General features: G+C 43.0%; 1 long non-coding RNA gene across 1 annotated transcript in view; it reads left to right on the forward strand.

Moving 5' to 3' along the window:
• The window catches only part of LOC128312211 (uncharacterized), a 29,250-nt gene extending 23,943 nt beyond the window's left edge, over positions 1-5,307 (forward strand). The window contains exons 2-3 of the long non-coding RNA XR_008291202.1: positions 3,265-3,349; positions 4,423-5,307. This is a non-coding gene — a long non-coding RNA (uncharacterized LOC128312211). The remainder of the gene's footprint in view (positions 1-3,264; positions 3,350-4,422) is intronic.
• Positions 5,308-19,525: the final 14,218 nt, after the last annotated feature.

Below are 19,525 nucleotides of genomic sequence, written 5' to 3' on the forward strand. Positions count from 1 at the left end.
GATTCAATATTTTGCAACTGGCACATAGGGCACGTGGAGCTACTGTTCCTTAACTGTAGCTACCTTGAAACGTCTCAAAAACGTTTGGTAGCACATCCCGTATCTGGTGTGTGTGGAGATGAATTAATCAACACATAAAGGCAAATACTGCCTACATGACAAGTATGTAAGAGAAATAATAAAATAAATAGTTGAAAATAAATTCTCTTTGAAAAAGAAGGTAAAATAAAACAATAGAGTAACATCACCTGGATGGACACATTGCCAAAGTTCTTATCACCTGGTAAAGTGCTCAGTAAATCATCTAAGATGCTATCACCACAGATGGCTACGTGGGAGGGTCACTTTATCATTATGTTTTTATGTTTTAAACTTCAGCTTTCTAAACCTTTCATTGCTTTTGTATTACCTGTCTTAGGAAAGAGGTATGTGTATAAATGAAGCTGTTTCTCAGATTCTATATTTGAATAAATTGGAGGGGTGTGTGTGTGTGTGTGTGTGTGTGTGGAGAGCGCAGGAGGAAGGCAGTTCAAAAAAGTCTTACCCATTCAGATATTTTCTTAGGGTAACTTTTCTAAAAGCAAGTTTGTAAAACCATTTTAGATTTAGGACCCAGTAGCTGGACACTTTAAATTTAGCACTGATATAAAGAAATTCAACATTATCTTTGGTTTCCAAAAATGTCCATGTATTTGTTTTCTCATTCACTAATACTTATACCTATCTATTCATTCTTTAATATTTATTGAGTACATTGAAGGCATATAGAAAGACACCAAGGTTACACAGGCATGTGGGGGATACAATGTGTGGGACAGAGACCCTTTATTCCAGGAGTTTATAAGGGAGGTGAGAGAAAATGCCCCTCCTCCTTTTCCTTGAAATGGCTCAATGTGGAAGAGATTGCTAGTTTTCTAAACACCCATTCTCATCTCACCAGTGGGATACAATTCGAAGTAGAGGCTGATGCCCTTAAAAAGAAGGATGTGTCCTCCTCTCCCCTTCCCCTTTCTGGTGGAACTCAGATGTTGTGGTGGTGAGCCATGGCTGCCACAGAGAGCCTGGCAGAGCAACAACATGGAAGAAGCATGGGAACCCCCCCCCCCCCCAACAACTCCACAGTGGGGCTGCCGTACCAGCCCAGGGTGCACATGCTCAGATAATTCTTGCAAGAGAAAGACACTTGTATCTTGTTTAAGTCATTGTTGTTCTGGTCTCTGTTGTGGCAGCGGAACCTGTCTGTTAATTATTACAGGAAGTGTCAGGGCCTGAGTGAGCATAAGCAGGACTAGAGTAGTCAGGCTTTATGGAGAAACTGCACTCCACTCATTTTCTGCTGTTAGAATTTCCAGAAGCAGAGGATAAAGTAGAGGTCACTTCAGATGGTTCAAAGAAGGATACCTGTTTGAGGATGGCAAGGAGGCCAGACCAGCTGGATGGGATGGGAGTGTGCAAGGAAAGCCTGGTGCATGGTGGACAGGATTTGGAAAACTTGGAATTCCCAGTGCAGAATTTCAAAACTTATCCTGAAAGCATCAGGAAACACTGGAGTTTTGGAAGCAAGTTGGAAAGAAATTCTGGAGCTGGCAATTTACCAGCAGAAGGAGACTAGATAAGAGACTGGTCCAGGGGTTTTCCAACTGTGTTCCCCAGAAGCCTTGGGGAACATTCTAGGGCACCAGCGAGGGGCTGATTGGAGGTGGGAAAGGGCAAGAATCCTTGCTTCTCCTCATTTGACCCAGGAACCTCCATTTTATCTGTTTAGTGTAAATTTGTGGCTTCTGTGCAAGATTTTACTTGAAGAAAGGAGCTCACGGGGTTAAACATTTTGAAAGCTACGGGACTGTGGGTGGTCTGGGAAAACAGCAAACCCAGCCTGAAGTCTGTATTGGATGGAGGATGCTTAGTGTTTAGATGTTCTGTGTTTACGAGTTTAAGAGCTCTGCAATCACTGTCTGCAAGCACGTAGGGCTCTCCTGCCAACTAGTTAAGATTTTAAGCCTCAGTTTCCTTATCTGTAAAGTGGTAATAAGAGTGGTCTCTTCCTAAGAGATGTGGTGAGGCATGAGTTCTTATACTCAGAGCACATAAAGCAGTGCTTCATATGTATTAAATGCTCAATAAATGTTGGCCAATGTTTATTATTATTATTATTATTGTTTTATAAGGATGAAACTTGCAGTAGATTATTAAGCCAATGTTGACAGGTGGGGAACAACAGACACACAACTGGGTGAGAAATCTGCAGCTTTCATTGAAAATTCTCACTGGGAATTAATTCTGGCTCTGGGGAAAGAAGGTTTTAAATGATGTTAACTTCAGTGAACTGTTAGTAATCAGAAGACTGAAGTTTCAAGGGGAACTGCTCTGCCTAACCTCAACACCTGCTAAGCACTCAACAACAGCTATCAGGAAGTTTCTAGGACTGGATGTCAGAAAGTGACTTTCATGGAGGTAGATTCCCCAAAGCCAGTTCTTCAAAAGCGAATCCTCCTTTCCTCTATTTATTGTTCTCCCAGAGGACCTTAAGCCATTGCCTTTCTTTCCAATTTGCCTTCCTCTTGCTTTTCTACCAGAATTCTCTCTCCTAGTTACACAGAGGGCAATGAGGTACAATGTATCTCTCTTGCCCTCCAAAATAAATCCCAGAAACCTTCTGCCATTTTTGCTTCAGTTTCAATTTTTTTTCACTGCTTGTAACCATCAGAAATACAGTTACAGGGAGCAACACATATAATAAATGATGAGGGTGGGGTCGGTGGAGTGCAACTCTTGATCTGGGGGTTGTGAATTCAAGCCCCACACTGGGTGTAGAGATTACTTAAAATCTTAAAAAAATAAAAATAAATAAAAATAAGTGATGAGGGCATTATAAGCTCCCAGGAAATCTACAGAAATTCTGCTCCGTCTTTCTGCCCTCCATTTATGTGCAATAAAAACTGTATGTCTTCTGTGACTTCTTTCTTAGAGACGTTCCTGGATTTCATCTAATTCCTGTCTTGGAAACAAAGTTACACAACTCTGTGTAGGTGGGGCCTTAGAGCAAACAATGTAGACTTTGGATGAAGAACCACAAAAAAAGGTGTATTGTAAAATCCCCATTAAGAGCAAGAAGAAGAAAAAAAGAGAGAAATCACTTTTTGGGGTACAGGGTTGTGTAAGGATGACATGAGACAGAGAAAGTAGAATCACGTGCCTTCTGTTTCATGTTTCTTGTTTGTCCCTCCCTCCCTCCCTCCCTTCCTTCCCTGTCTTTCTCACTAGTGGCCAGAGGTCCTGAGGGGTAGAAATTCCCACCTGAGAAGCCTGCCTGCTTGCATCCTGTTCTCCCTCTATCCTGGACATGTCAGTAAGTTCCTTCTCTGCCTACAAGCATGCCTGAGCTCTGTGGATATAAACCGTTCGTGGCCCTCCCCCTTCTCCAATGCCCCCTGATGAAGATTCTCATGTCTAGAGGTGTTTGCCCATTTACAACACAGTCACCAGCCCAGTGGTGTTCTGGGAGAGTCCTGCGCCAAAAGACATACCAGAATCTTTTATCCAGAGCTCCCCAGGTGACTCACTGGTGAGAATAACTTGCCCTGTTGTGAACAACAGAGGGGCAGGTGGGGTTAGGGAGAAATTAGACAATGTATCAAGAGACGATTATTGAAATAACCATTTTTTTACCTAAAAATGTAAATTAACATAGCACTTGAAGCCTGAAACATGCTGTGAAAATATGGCTTAGTTCCCAAGGGAAGAAAAGACCTGTTGCTTCTCTACTCGCGACGATGTTAGGGTGGCCCCCAACTTTATATAACCTTGAAGTGATGAGTCGGATTTCATTCAATACGGCTTAAACTTCAAAGCTTTCATAAGCAGTGGGCTCATGGGTTCAATATGGCGCAGGTACCAATGTCTGTATTTGTCTCCTCGGACTTGTTCTGGTTGGAAAAACCACATTTACTGATGTGGTTTCTATCAACACCTTAATTAGAGAAGTGGCTCTAAGCAGAAGAGAAACTGACTCGCTGTGGCCAATAAATGTCTCTGTATTTTAGTCTCTTCATATCTGAGTTGCATTCTCCCCCACCTCCCCCTGGCCCAGAGGAAACCACAAACAAATACCGACTACAATTGCACCGAAGACTGTACAGATGCTGTGGGTGGTGGGGGAGGCAGGGCTCTTGTGGAGTTGTGGTTGAATCACCTCCAGGACCAGTGGGAGGTCACCAGACTTCTTGCCTTAGAGACATTTACTTCTCTTCGACTCAATCTTAAGAAGTCTTGCCAGGGTGAAATGAACTTGAATTGCTCCTGGCCTGCTGCTTTAATTTAATTTTTTTCCTGCTGGTTGGGAGTGTGGATGGTCTGGGTTGTGCTAACTGTGTGAAGTGAAAACCTCATCTGTTGTTATTTGTGGATTTTCGTGAAAACCAGGATGCGTGTCAGAAAGCCATCCCTGCGTGAAATCTTCTGAAACAAAGGGGTCAATGAATCCAGCAGGGGAAAGCTTGCCTGAGGAAAATGTTCACATTCTCTGAGCATGCTGAGTTAGCAAGTCCGTTTAGCCAATTCCGAACGTCTATTGAGCACTTTTTGTATACCAGAGCTCCACTGAGTGTGAGACTGGATACCAGCAATGGATAGAAGACAGAGAGAAAGCCAGGTGGACTCTGATTCCTGACACAGGGAAGTGAAGAAGACCACCGCTGTGGTTGGCCAGTTTTCCAGTTTGGGGAATTCCTTGAAATGTACCAGTAGGACCATGCCTCCCTGGTAGCATCCCAAGATGATGGAAAAGCCCTATTTTCTCCCTTCCTTAGCCTCACCTTCAAATCTGTGGGCTCTGCTGTGCCCACTTATTCAATTTCAGCGCCACATGAAGGTCCCCACTACCGGGCAGGGGCCAGACTTCTACCTGCTCTGTTCCCCAAGCTGTACACTCTGGTGAAGGGCCGTGTCCACCCATAGGGGGTGCTTTCTCTCGTTCTTGCAGAGGCACCCCACACGTTTGTGGCTGTGAATTTGGTGCACTGAAGTTCCTTGCTAGACCAGCCTAGCACTGGACTAAAGACACTGGACAAGGATATAAAGAAGCAAATGACATCCTCCTTGTGTTACCTGATGCAGGAAACCCTAAGTGGAGACCCAAAGACATTCCTGGACTTTTTCAAAAGCCATGTCAAGAACACCTGTGCACACCCCACCCCCCACTTTCATCTTTCTGACTTCTAGCTCTATTCTTTCTTTGGGGGAAACTAATAAATGCCAGAGTGTTTAATATCTTATGATAAAAATTGGAGCTATCAGTTACCAAGTGTTTCTTCTTCTTTTCTTAAATGTTTTTTTAATTACTATTTATTTTTGAGAGAGAGACAGAGTACTAGCAGGTGAGGGGCAAAGAGAGGAAGACACAGAATCCAAAGCAGGCTCCAGGCTCTGAGTTGTCAGCACAGAGCATGACGCGGGGCTCAAACTCACGAACCACGAGATCATAACCTGAGCCGAAGTCGGACGCTTAACCGACTGAGTCACCCGGGCGCCCCTGAGTGTTTCTTCTTTGGGCATGAGGCCTGATGCTCAGTTCTTGGCATGGACCTTTCTCTGTAGCCCTTGCAGCTGGTAGTGCCTGATATTACTGCCCCACACATGGCCTTAGAGGTCTACCTGCTCAACAATTCATGCAGCTCCCTTCAAGAATCACTGCATTTCTGAATAGGTGGGGGCTCCAGAGAGAATCAGGGTTGAGCGGCAGGCAATTAGTGAGGGATGATACCCTCCCTGTCTTGCAGAGCTGGGCACACCTGCACCGGTGAAGAGAAGTATCAGCTTTTAGAAAAGTGAAAGGCGGTAGCTTCTGTATTGGTGAGACCGACATTGCAGGTGTCTAGGGAAAGAAGAAGGAAACAATATTACTTAAACTTCCATCTATTTCTTGAAAAAAATAAAATCCTGCATTGAACACTGCAAGCAAAAAAAGAAACAGGGCTTTCCTATAGGACGTGATCTCCAAATGCAGGACAAAAGTGAGTTTCTCTTTCAGCGTAGTTCACGTCGGCACTAATTTCAAATGCATTTCTGTTTGTAGGGCTGACGCTTGGTGCCCTCAGTACAGGCTTTGGCATTTGACTCCTGCCATTGTTTGGGGAAGCGAAGGAAGCAAAGACCCAGAGAACCTACCTTTGCCTTCCCGTCTGCTTCTGTGTGTCTGCCCCTCAGACACACACAGAGCCCTTAGTGTTCAGAGGCACCTAGGAAGGAGGGAGCCATCAACACCTGGCATTTCCAGGGCCCAAAATTTCAGCAGATGCTGCCTAGCTGGACTGTCAACAATGTCATGATTTGGCCATTTTTGGAAAAGCAAGTGGACTATTCTTGAGCACTGCTTTCAGTGATTAATAAGCATACTGTATACATTGGTCTGCACACACACGTATGGCGCTCAAGCCCACCTGGGCGCTCAAGCCCACACTCACTGCTGACTCAAAACCCTCGTCAGCTGCACTTTCTCTAGTAACAGAAGTGATTACTCTGACGGGAAATGCAAAATTAAGCTCTGAAGTGATTTCTTTAGAAATCAGTAAGAAGGGTTTACTGGAACTTTTTTTTTTAAGATGAAAAGTTTGTTTTCCCTTAAGGATTTGCTCCAAAAAAAGCAGCTCTCACCATATGTTTTCCTGGAGGGGGGAAGGAGGGGACAGAATGTACAAGCTGAATGCTGCTGACTAAATATTGCAGTTCTGGATTCCACTGGTGGTTCGTCACCAGCATCCTGGAAATGCCTTGGCCAGCCTGCCAAGTTGAAGGCAATTTAGAAAAGTCCGGGACAGACTTGGTGCTTCAGGTGTATTAGAGTGTCCAGTAGCTGAATCTATTATCAGTAAATGCATTTTTCCCCCCCAGGATAAGTGAGAAAAGGATCAGTCTATAACAAGATTTTAAGATTTTCTTAGCCCAAGTTTTATAGATTTTATTTTTTAATTAAATAATTAATTAATTATTTTTTTAACGTTTATTTAATTTTGAGAGAGAGAGAGAGAGAGAGAGAGTGGGGGAGGGGCAGAGAGAGCTGGAGAGAGAATCCAAAGCAGGCTCCAGGCTCTGAGCTGTCAGCACAGAGCCCGAGGTGGGGCTTGAACCCACGGACCATATGACCTGAGCTGAACCTTAACCAACTGAGCCACCCAGGTGCCCCTTATAGATTTTAAAGGAATGTGGTGATCAGTCTTTGAATCCTGACCTGAACATGGAAGGTGGCCTGGTCCAGCGGAACCAATAATGATAGAGAGCTATAAAACCATAGAATCAGGATTAAAAGTAACCGTCAGAGTTTCCTGGTTCCACTCTTGTCCTGAAGGTAGTATTATCACTAAACTCATTTGGATAGGGCTCTGCCTACCCTTCTTTTAACGTCTTTCAGGGAATAAAGTTTTATGGGCTACTTTGGTAATTCTCCAGAGGGATTATCATCAATTCATTCATCCATTCATTCAACAAACATTTATAAAGTGCTGACTCTATGCCTGGCCTTCTTCTGATCTCTGGGGATATATAATAATCAGAAAGTGCCCACATCCCTGCCTTCATGGGACTTACGTTACACTTACATTGGGGGTGAAGGGAGTTTGGAAAATGTGAGGATAAAAAAGAAATGAAGTGAATAAGTCAAACATATAGTAGGTTAGATGGTGAAAGTGTTATTTGAGTAATACTAATCTGTAGCTTATGTTTGTGTGAGGCTTCAAGATTTCCATGGACCAGGACATGTGTATTCTACGGGATCTTCACAAGAATAAAGGGTCTAGAATGTTAAGGCCATTCCTCCAGGTCACACGATTAAAAATGTCTCTTCCAGAATTGGAACGCAAATCATCAGGCACTTGATGTCCTTCCCCCATATCTAACTTAAGAAATGAGCACAGCAACTCAAGCACCTGTCTCTTTTTGGTACTCAGTGGGGACTGGACAGGAACTGCTCATTCTCCTACCCCTGGAAGACTGAGAATTCTGTTGTAGAGCTGGCGAGGTAGCCTGTTTTGCAGGTTGAATACCATGGTTGTTCAATAATAGTGACTCTAGTTGCAAGGGCCCGTGAGGGCTAGACAGAAATAATCACAGAAGGATGGCCTCGGAGGGACACCATTCCAGGATGCCAGGGAGAGTCCTGCTGGGGAGGAAGCAAATGATTTCACCCTTTCGAACATCTTCCAGTGGGAACATGAAAATATAGCCTGGGCAGGCTCTGCTCACATCATGTCGCTGTGACACCAAGTTGAAAACCAGAGGGGGTTGAGAGACAAACAAATGAACAAGTGTTTACTTCTGTGATATGCTGTGATTCCTCATACTGGGCAACTTAATTCCCCTTTTATTCTGTTACAACCCCACCTGTTCTTCCCTGCCATCAAACAGAGGAGGAAAGGAGAACCGGATGGTTTATAATAGTCATCAAAATAATTAATTAATTTCAGCAGCTTTCTTTGAACTCAAATTGGAGAGAACCACGGGCTGTTCATTCTCAAGGGAAGGTGGGAATCATGAGGAAACGTGAACATTTGAGGCTGATAGTGGTATAACATATGGGAAATAAAAGAGTAGAAGTTTTTGACTCAGACACCACTGGATGTGAATTCCAGATTGGCCCCTCACTAGCCTCAGACCTGAGACCAGGTTTTTAAAGCTCAGGTTCCTTATTTACAACACACAGAGAGATGTTGCCTACCTGGAAGATTGTTTCAAAGAGTGAGTGGGATCTCACGACATATGACACAGGGCAGCGACTCAGTAAGTATTATAGTGTCACAGCCATGTCCAATGTGAGTTCATGTTTTGCAAATCCAACTATCCGTGTTTGGCAAGGAGAGAGTGGGGGACAGATAAAGTTAAAAATGTGTCCCAGCGTGTTTAAATATCTTGTTCAGGGGCGCCTGGGTGGCGCAGTCGGTTAAGCGTCCGACTTCAGCCAGGTCACGATCTCGCGGTCCGTGGGTTCGAGCCCCGCGTCGGGCTCTGGGCTGATGGCTCAGAGCCTGGAGCCTGTTTCCGATTCTGTGTCTCCCTCTCTCTCTGGCCCTCCCCCATTCATGCTGTGTCTCTCTCTGTCCCAAAAATAAATAAATGTTGAAAAAAAAAATTTTAATATCTTGTTCAAAGAAGGCAGCCTGAAAATCTCTTGAGTGTGTTCACTCTTCCATTCAGTGAACCTGTATTTGGGGGACAAGCACGTGCTTCTCCCCCACAGATCTCAGTTCCTTCATGCCCCCGGGGTGCGAACATCTCAGCAGCCCATGTGTGACTCTCAGGCTTAAGGCTGCATATATTTCATACCTCATGCACCTTAACTGCAATCCAACTGTCTCATCAGAGGCTCAACTAAAGGAATGGTGATCAATGGTTGTTTTGGCACCATGTAATAGTTGCCGTTTGTTCTGAAACCAGAGAAATGTGAAATAATAAAAAGAAGATACAGTGTTTTCCTGTTATATTAGTAAAGGTCTTTGAAAAAATGATAGTACCCGGGGTCTCCCAAGACACTCATTGTCAATGGTGTAAATGAGGTTTTTGGAGGACACAATAATAGGTATCAAAAAGCATAAAAGTGTTTGGGTCTCTTGATGTCATAATTCTACTTCTGGAAACTTTTTTGAAGACGATAATGAAATAGGATCTCACTGCTTTCTAATTTAAAAAGTTTGTCACAAAGTAACCCGTAAGACCAAATTACTGCAAACAACGTCAATGCCCCACAATATAGGATTGGGTAAGCAAAGCATTTATTCAGCAGACACTACTGAGCACCTTGCCATGGTGCCCGCTGTGGCCCTGGCCCCAGTGCTACCTCAGGATGGTTCTCCTCAGACATGTGCTCTGAACACATAGTTTGACCCAGTGTTGAATGCACATGTTTGTAAATTGATATCCCATGAGAGCCACGTATTGCCATCTTAGCACTTCAGGGCTTCATGGATACATCTGAAATCTTATTTAAAAATTTAGCTAATGTTTCAGTGTTCACTAAAGAACTCCAGTAGTGAACTTTTTGAAGTTTGATAGTACAGTGTGGTAACAGTGACATCTCAGTACCATCAACCAACAGAGTGCTCCTGTGATCCTGTGTTCACGTGTGTGAGCTAAACGGAAGCCTGTTTGCAACTGAAATCAGTGCAGGAAGGGAGGTGAATTGTGGCAACTTTGTCAGTGCTGGGTATCATAGAAGATGCTAGTGCCTGAGGGGCCGGTGGGGGGGTGTTGATGGCAGGATCTTTATGGAGATTTATCATATAAGAAATGTCTCTAGGGGGCGCCTGGGTGGCGCAGTCGGTTAAGCGTCCGACTTCAGCCAGGTCACGATCTCGCGGTCCGTGAGTTCGAGCCCCGCGTCAGGCTCTGGGCTGATGGCTCGGAGCCTGGAGCCTGTTTCCGATTCTGTGTCTCCCTCTCTCTCTGCCCCTCCCCCGTTCATGCTCTGTCTCTCTCTGTCCCAAAAAAAAAAAAAAAAAAAAAAAAAAGTTGGAAAAAAAATTAAAAAAAAATGCTTTAAAAAAAGAAGTGTCTCTACCAATGATTAATATGTCCTTCCTCTAAACCAGTGGTTCTTGGGGTGGTTTTGTCCCCAAGCAGACATTAGGCCATGTCTGGAGACATTTTTGATGGTCATAACTGGGGGAGAGGTATTACTGACACCTGTTGGGTAGAGTCTAGGGATGTTACTCAACATCCTTCAGGGCCCAAGACAGCCAGCTCCTCACAACAAAGAATTATTAATTGGAAATGCCAGTAGGGCAAACCTTGAAAAACCCTGCTGTAAACACACCCAGCTAAAGTCAAGTCTCCTGCCATCTTCATCTCCGGGGCCTGAAGGTTTGGTCTGTGGAGCTGGAACACCCCCAAACTCACAATGAATGCACTGCTTGAAGAGGCTTTCTGAATATAACCTCGGATTGCTGCCTTCACTTGGTCATCTTTCTTTTTCTTTTTCTTTTCAAATAAGTCTCAATTTTAATAAGATCCTCTACACACACACACACACACACACACACATTTATTTGCTACTGCACATTGAAAGAGCACACCAAAAAACTTTTGTTACCATTCAAATTTTTGAAAACCAGAAAATCTAGTTTATGCACACTGCCCTGATTATACTGTAGCCAAACCACCCAATGTTTCTATGTCTTCCCTCTGTACAAGCTACTCGACTTCCAATGTTTGATGTTAGGTTTTATCTGAATGACTTCAGGCTTCTAAAACACACTGGCAACACTCAAAACCTATTAGTACTTCTTTGGGTCAAATCAAAAAGTGGAGGTAAAGTATACTGAAGTCACTCAAACACAAAATCCATGGATTCCTCACACATTACTGGTATCAAAGTAGAAAAGACACAAAAAAGGCAGAGCTTGTATCAGAGATTATCAAAATATTATACAGTCTGTCCTAATGTAGGGCAGCTTTCCCAAGCTGCTGCATAATGATCCTCACACTACTAGCAGGGAAAAACAGTACAAGAATAGGGTTTTTGTTTACATCGACCCTGTATCGTAATTATTCTCCATGCCCGTATCTTCAGAAAGATCTCTATGATACAACCAATAATGACAGCTACATCAAGATCTTTCCACTCTTGATGCAGTCAACATCAATTTCCTTCTGCCATAGTTCTTTCTGAAGCACGGAACGCTGGTTGAGGTAGTGCTGGTACTTAATAAATCGCGCCACCATTTCCATCCTTTCTTTCCGAGCAGTTAACGATGCCCTTACTCCACCCCTCTTCCTGCTGAATGTGCAGTCAATAAGCCCCTGTGGGTTCTTCTCTCTGTCCTCCTGTTGTGGTGGATATTTGGATAGAGGGGAGGAGGGGAGTTTGATAATAGGGTTGAGGGTCAATTTGCCACAAGTCTTTATTAATACTTCTGAGATAGGTTGAGAGGCAGTTGAGCCATCCTGGGAATTCTCTTCACTGGGCGTCTAAGAAGACTCCGGGGCGCAGGTTGGGTAAAGTTGCTTTGCTTTGGTGAGTCCATTGAAAGCCCAGTCACAGACCAGGCTTAGAGTCAGATTCCAGTGGAAGGTGATGCTCAAGACTCAACCTGCTACGAAGTAGCCTGGAGAGAACTCTACAGGCCCTTTAGAGCAAGAAAAACCCAAACTCCAACAAACCTTGGTGAGAGAAAGAACAAACCTCCATCATCTTTATTTCTTTTTGTTTGTTTTATAAATTTTTAAAAATGTTTATTTATTTTTGAGAGACAGAGAGAGAGACAGAGAGCAAGTGGGAGAGGGGGAGAGAGAGAGGGAGACACTGAATCTGAAGCAGGCTCCAGGCTCTGAGCTGTCAGCACAGAGCCCAATGTGGAGCTTGAACTCAGAACTGTGAGATCACGACCTGAGCTGAAGTTGGATGCTTAACCGACTGAGCCACCCAGGTGCCCCAGTCATCTTTATTTCTAATATTTTTGCATGCACTCGAGGAAAAATTTGTCCTTAAGCGTTCACTCTAAAAATAGAGCAGAGGAGCAACATAATTGGCTTGTGAGATAACACTATCATCTGGATTTCCACCTACCCCTCAGCTTTCCCTGGTGTTCGTGCCAAGTGCAATACCTTTCTGGCAGTGGGAATGTAGGAGGACCTTCCAGCAGGATGGAGAATGAGATGCTTGCCTTCTCAAAGCCCATCATGTGGTGCCCTTCCTCAGCACAGTCCACCAATGAGCTACTTGCTCTGCAAGCAAACTTTGGTCGTTTGTACTCATGCTAGATTGGCATTCTCTGCATGGCACAGTTTTAAGGCTTTTTTTTTTGCCCAAGCAGCCTTTGAAAACATAATAGTGGCTATTCCAGTTTGTTGGAACATGTTGTAAAATTCACGATAAGGCAGTTCCAAAATCTCTTCTATGTCATGTAGTTTATTCTTGGGTGGAAAAGAACGATGGAAGGCCCACTCCCTGGCAGTTACAAGCAGCAGTTTTGTGCCATAATAGCTTTCTTAGTACGCAGCTGCAGAATGCAAACAACCGTGGGATGCTGGAGACTCCTAAATCACTTGTAGCCTTCACTGTGTTTGTTCTTGTCAGAGGCAATTGCCCAATACTTTTCTTGGTGGGCTTTTCATTTTATAAATATTTTTTTCAATAAAATTCACTTTGCTGGGAAGGATCAGAGCCTGTTGGCATCAAAATAGATGAAGTGCACTGGACTTCAAACTGATGTAAAAAGTACTAAAGTAGCACATTTAATAACACCACTAGACCTTCTGCACACAGCAGAATATGATTCAGGAAAAAAAGCTTCTTAATAATATGTTTTCTGGAAGGAATTTGGTACCTAATCACTCTAGTAATTCACAAAAGTTTTTTTCTTCATCTACTGAGAACAGTCTTCACCAGAACACATTTTGACAAGTTTTTGTTCAAGATTTTAGTTTCCATAGACATCAAACCATAAAAATTATCTGTTGAAAGAATTAATACAAACTCTGTTGTTTTGAAATTTGGCTACTGAAAACATACACTTTGGGCATCTCATTTATCTGTGCTACTTTCTTCTGTTGTTAATTAATTTTCATTCTTTATTGTGTCTGGATTAATAGTTATTTATCAAGCCATGTAGGTTGTAGTGCATGCCTTTGGATTTATTTTCCTCCTTAAGAAATTTCGGGGTGACAAATATGAAATTCTGCCTAGAATTCATCCTCATAGATAAGAATTCCTAAATAGGAACTTTCCTGAAAAGACTCATGGTCTATGTGGAATTAAGTAACCAAAAATTCAACATAGTTCTTCAAGTTTGCTTTGCTCCCCTGCCAAATAATTCTATAAATATTAGAATTCTAGTACAAATGAATGGTTATTTTTCCCCTTGTATTATTTAAATTTTTATTGCTGTGTATTGGCTTTAAAAAGATACACTATTCTTTTTTTTTAAGTTTATTTATTTATTTATTTATTTATTTATTTATTTATTTAGAGAGTTGGGTAGGGGCAGAGAGAGAGGGAGAGAAAGAATCCCAAGCAGGCTCTGCACTGTCAGCACAGATCCCAATGTGGGGCTGGATCTCGTGAACTGTGAGATCATGACCTGAGTGAAAATCAAAAGTCAGATGCTTACCCGACTGAGCCACCCAGATGCCCCAATAAACTACTCTTTTTAAAGTTATTTAGCTAACATGCTCTTCAAACACTTGTATTAATCATTTATCTATGCCCCCATTTAATCATTAGAAAGTTGTTGGTAATTGTTTTTCACATGAAGTTAACATTTTCCACAATCTATATTGTTTATTTCATCATTTTACTTATTTATGTACCAACTGACTGACAGAATTTTAACATATAAAATAAATAAGGAGATTTTGCCCCATGTTATACCCAGAATGCTAACCTAGACCTTAAAGTAAATAATAAGATATCGACTCTCAATTCAAATGACATCTTGCTCTGTTCATATTACTACTGTTGTTCTCCTGATTAGAAATGATGAGAATCTATGGGCTCTCACGATCATTGGTCACACCCAAGTTTGGGGCTACCGGAAATGATGCTGAAGTCAGCATTCAGCTCCTTGGCCTTCCAAAGGCTGATGCCAAAGGTGAAGAAGGTTTTGGCAAAAATCCAAGGTTGAATCCAAACATAGGTACATTCTTACATTTAATGGAAACTGTTATATATGTATAGTTACATATGCATACACACAAATATAATACATATATGTACTTATTAATGTAATTAAAGGTTATTTAAGAATATGGAAGCATGCCCAAATGCTATTCATTCAGTAACAGTAGGTTGCAAAAACAGTGTTAGAGAATCATCTCAAATGGAAAATCAACCAGTATCTTTTAAATTTTACTTTGTATTTGTGGATGTACCAAGGAAAAATGGAAGTATCTCTTTTCCTCCTCTTGAGGATGCCCCACTAGTGTGTGTGTGTGGGGGGATTAACATGTAACAGCCCTTAAAAAATGTTTCAGGGCCCACCTGGGTCTCTGTTGAAAAGGGTTGAGTCCTCTGAAGAAAAGCACAACTTCTGTGCTTCCAAGGTGGAGAGGGGCAGGGTGCCCAACTGAGAAGGTGGGTTGGGTTGGCAGATACCTCAAGACCTTGTGAAAGCATGGAAGCTTTGCTCTCGGGCACAATCCCAGGTGGCTGCCTGATGTGGTTCACTAAGCCATGGCTTTGGAATGGCAGCAAACATCTTTGGGGCTGAGCAAGTAGTCTGCAGGGAAGACCACTGTGGAGGGCGTCCCGGTGCCCTCTGGGGTGGCAGTGCCTACCAACTATGAAGAATTGCTGGCTGGTGGCAGCAGCATCGTTGTCTGATGCTGCATAATGTCAGTGGCGACCACCCGCAGCAGGGACTGTGCCTGTCCTTGCCTTCAAGCACAGCAGTGCACATCCTTAACTGGCCTACTATAAGCACAGGATGGAGCCCCCAAATGACTGACAGTTGCCTTGTCACTAAGCTCAGCCAGGCAGACAGAAATTTGATTTAGAAAACGAGACGTGATGTCTCTGGGACCCAAACCTCATGGGACAGTACGATTCCACCTGACACACGGACACACGCATATGTACCAGCAGAAAACCATGCTAGATACACATCAACATAGCAACACCGGTTTCTTTGGGTAGGGGAGTCAGACGAGATTTTAATTTTTAAAACTTTCCTGCTTGATTTCTCTCCCCTAATCTCTGGAATGAATTTGCATTAATTTTACAGTCAGGAAAAGAATTCTAATAAGCCAGTTGATGACTTAAAGAAAATCTACAGTAATCAGGAAATTCAGAATGGTGAGAATTTTGCCTTATTGTCTATTGCACGTCTTTGTGCCAGGGTAAAACAATGGCTGCTATCTTTTTTTTTTTTTTGAGAGTTTTTTAATGAGCCAGGCATCGTGCTAGGTGTTTCATGTTAATTAACTGAATTAATCTGCACAACAATAAGATGGGTACTGTCATTAGCCTCCTTCTAAAAATGATGAAAAATTATAAAACATTACTGAAAGAAATAAAATAGGATTTGAACAAATGGAGAGACATACAGAGATTCAAAGAAAGAAATGAAATAGCATCTGAAGAAATGGACAGACATTCAGAGATCCTACAATGCCAAGGTTGGCAGGCTTTTTCTGTCAAGAGCCAGATAATAAATATTTTAGGGTATTGGGCCATACAACTGTCACAACTACATAATTCTGCCATTGTAGTGCAAAAGCAGCTACAGACCATATGCAAATTAATAAGCGTGTTTGGAGCCAACAAAATGTTATTTAGGAAAACTGGTGATGGGCTGGTGTTGGCCCCCGGGCCATCGATTCCTTGGAGGAAGACAAGAACATAAACACAAAACTTTCTAACTTGATACCTAATTTAACGCCATTCTAATCAGGAACTTAGGATAATGTTTTTCCATGTCTAGGGTGGGCAGGCCTTTTAAAGCAAGATAGGAAACCAGAATGTCTGAAAGAAAAAGTCATACAAATTTGACTACATAAAACTTAAGTATTTTTGCAGGGCCAAATACAATACAAAAATAATAACATAGAGATGAGGGGACTAGAAAAATATTTGACACACATATGATAGAGCATTAGTACTTCTACTATTGAGAGTACAAATTATTGAGCAAAAAAAGAAAGAAATTAGGACAGTGGGCAACTCACTGAAGTTAAAATGAAAATGAATGTCAAACATTTGAATTTCCACTAGTATTATCACTAGTATTTGGGGGAGTGTTATATAACAATAAAGAGATCCAGTGGTTTGTCAATCAGCTTGGCAAAAAATAAAAATAGTGATAATATCCAATGCTGGTCAAGATGTGGGAAGACTTCTCTCTCATGCCTTATGATGCTGGGAGGGTCTAAACTGGCATACACTCTGGGAAAATAATCTAGTGGTAGCTACTAAAAGGAAAAAAAGACAAATTCAAAATGATAAATTACCTTGAACTTAAGGAAAGAAAAAAACTTCTTATCAAAAGGTAAGAACTATGGTCAGATCATTACGCCGAGGAAAATTTATGGCCTTTAAATGATGTTAGCATTTTTCAAGAGAATGTCATTCAATGTCTAGTTTGTATGTGTCACAATTAAGATTGCTTGTCTTAGGGCTCCTGGGTGGCTCAGCCGGTTAAATATCCAGCTCTTGGTTTTGGCTCAGATCATGATCTCATGGTTCATGAGTTAGAGCCCTGCATCTGGCTCTGTGTTGACAGTGGAGCCTGCTTGGGATTCTCTGCCCCTCCCTCACTGTCTCTCTGTCTCTCTTTCAAAATAAATAAGTGTTCCTTCACTTGTCTCTCATGCCCATTCTGGGGCTTACTTTATTTGGTGGCACGTGGTTCTAGTCTTACGTAGCTATGTTGGTGGTGTTGGCTCATGGCGTTACCTCTCTACTAGGATACCCAGGGGTTAATGGCCAATCACTTCTGGTCTAGTGAACAGCACTCATTTACGTGAATGATGCTAGACACATTGGGACACATTAGGACATTTTATCAAATCAGGGGTCCTGTAAAAGTCCCAACTGAAAGTCAGTACTCAAAGGACCAGAGGCAAACGTGCAATGACTTCTTAAGGTCCCTAGAGCCTTTTCTCTAATAATCATACAACTTCAAGGCATGATTTATTATAATAAAGAAGTGTACTTCCTAGCTTTCCAAATCAAAGAACTTCCAAATCATGATAGTGACAGCCTCTCTGTGAACCCAGGCTAGAATCTACAAAAAAATAAATGTGATGAGTTTGTATTATGTCTTCCCCTGTCTTCAAAGATGAACACACATCTGTTGGCCCCTTAGCCCACCCAGATATCCACAGCCAAGAGGCGCCTATGAATCCTGCTAAATAATCTCCCACAACCAACTCAATGTGTTATAGGGCCCGAATCAAACAGAATCCCAGTGTGAACTGGATGGAGCTGAGTGAGAAATAAGAATGGAATTTTCTCCATGTGGCTCTGTCTGTAGAAGTCACTAGGCAAAGTAAGAGGGATGGTGGGAAAAGGTGATGAGCTCCAGGCTTGGAAGTCCCATTTGGATGTGCAAATCACACTCCAACTGCACACTCTGGGCTTCCTGAGTAGGACAGGCATTCCCTTATATCTGTTTGTCTCCCCTGATCATCACACACGTGCAGTGCTTTCAGCCTCCGGATTGGGGTGAGGATGTGTGAGACCTGGTACAGGATGTTTTCATTTCATTTCTGATGACAACTTACTATAATACCGTCAACATGAGAAGTTAGGGGTCTAGTTCCATCCCCAAGTGAGAAGTGGGCAAGACTTTGTTCTAGATGGTCCTGGTTTACCCATCATTCCTGTCTTGTACCTTTCCCTCCAATGCTGGCCAGTTTTTCACCCCATGCCTGGCAAGGCCTCACACTTCAAGCTTCTGGGTCACCAGTATCACAGTAGGAGGCCAAGTGGGGGATAACATAGAAAATCACTTTTTTTTGGCTTGAGTTATGGGGGGAAGTATTCATCACTGAAACATCAAAATGGGAGCTTGGTTTGATCATACGTGTCACAGGGCTCTGTTGCAAATGTTCATTTGAGGGTGCCGGGAGGTTCCTTCCTCCTGGAGATGGTCTGCAGCAGGCTCTGTGTGGCGTGGTGTTTTAGATTCCATCAGAAATCTAAAACCTGTAAACACACTGACAGCAGTCAGACGAAGGATGTGAGAAACTCGCAAATGAACAACAAATGCAGGCAGAGAAAGGCCAGACCAAATGGACTGATGTTTTTCACAACCGTGGAGGGGTTTAATCCACTGGTCTCAAACCATATGGCACGCTGAACACGAGCCGGGAGAGGCTGGGAGGTACTTGGCAGCAGACCATGGAAACATAAACGCAAGGCATCTTGTTTCCTTGTGTGTGCCTTTTTCCCTTTAAATATTTACTTTTTGTGTTTTGCCAGGACACAGTTTCCATCCCATATGCAGAGCAGTCTGTTTTTGCAAATGGGGGCAAGGGTAGGCAGGGGACAGATTGGCTCAGGGGACCTGTAACAGGATATTGATTCTGTCATGTCCATGTTGCTGGTTGCCCTCCCCTGGACGACGGTGAGTGAAAAACCTGCCACAACCTTCTCACCCAGGATTGGGGGCTCCTGGAAGAAGGTCCTCCCTTTGAAAGCTCAGACCCGCACCCACACGCCGAGATGTGCACCCAGAGGGAGAAAGCTGGCTAGCTCGTGGGAAAGGCATGCCTTTGCTGAGCCGCTGGTAGGTGGTCTGAGGCCCTGGGTGGGCGGCCGAACGTGCGAGCAAACCACACTGGCAGGGAACAGAATCACTGGCTTGGAGGCTGCTGATGGGGCATCTTTTACAAACTTTCCACCCCACAAGAGAGTCAGACTGGGAAAGAAGGGTGGCAAGGGGAGTGGACGGGCGAAGGGAGAGCAGCTGGAAGAGAGAATGGGGGTGGCAAATCCCCAAGTGAAATAGAAATGTACCATATAAAAATAAATAAATTAGTCCTGGGCCTTGAGCCATGTTTGAACCAAAATAATGTAAGCAATCAAATGCTTACTGTCTCT

Source organism: Acinonyx jubatus, chromosome D4 (assembly GCF_027475565.1).
Source record: "Acinonyx jubatus isolate Ajub_Pintada_27869175 chromosome D4, VMU_Ajub_asm_v1.0, whole genome shotgun sequence".
Taxonomy (NCBI): Eukaryota; Metazoa; Chordata; class Mammalia; order Carnivora; family Felidae; genus Acinonyx; species Acinonyx jubatus.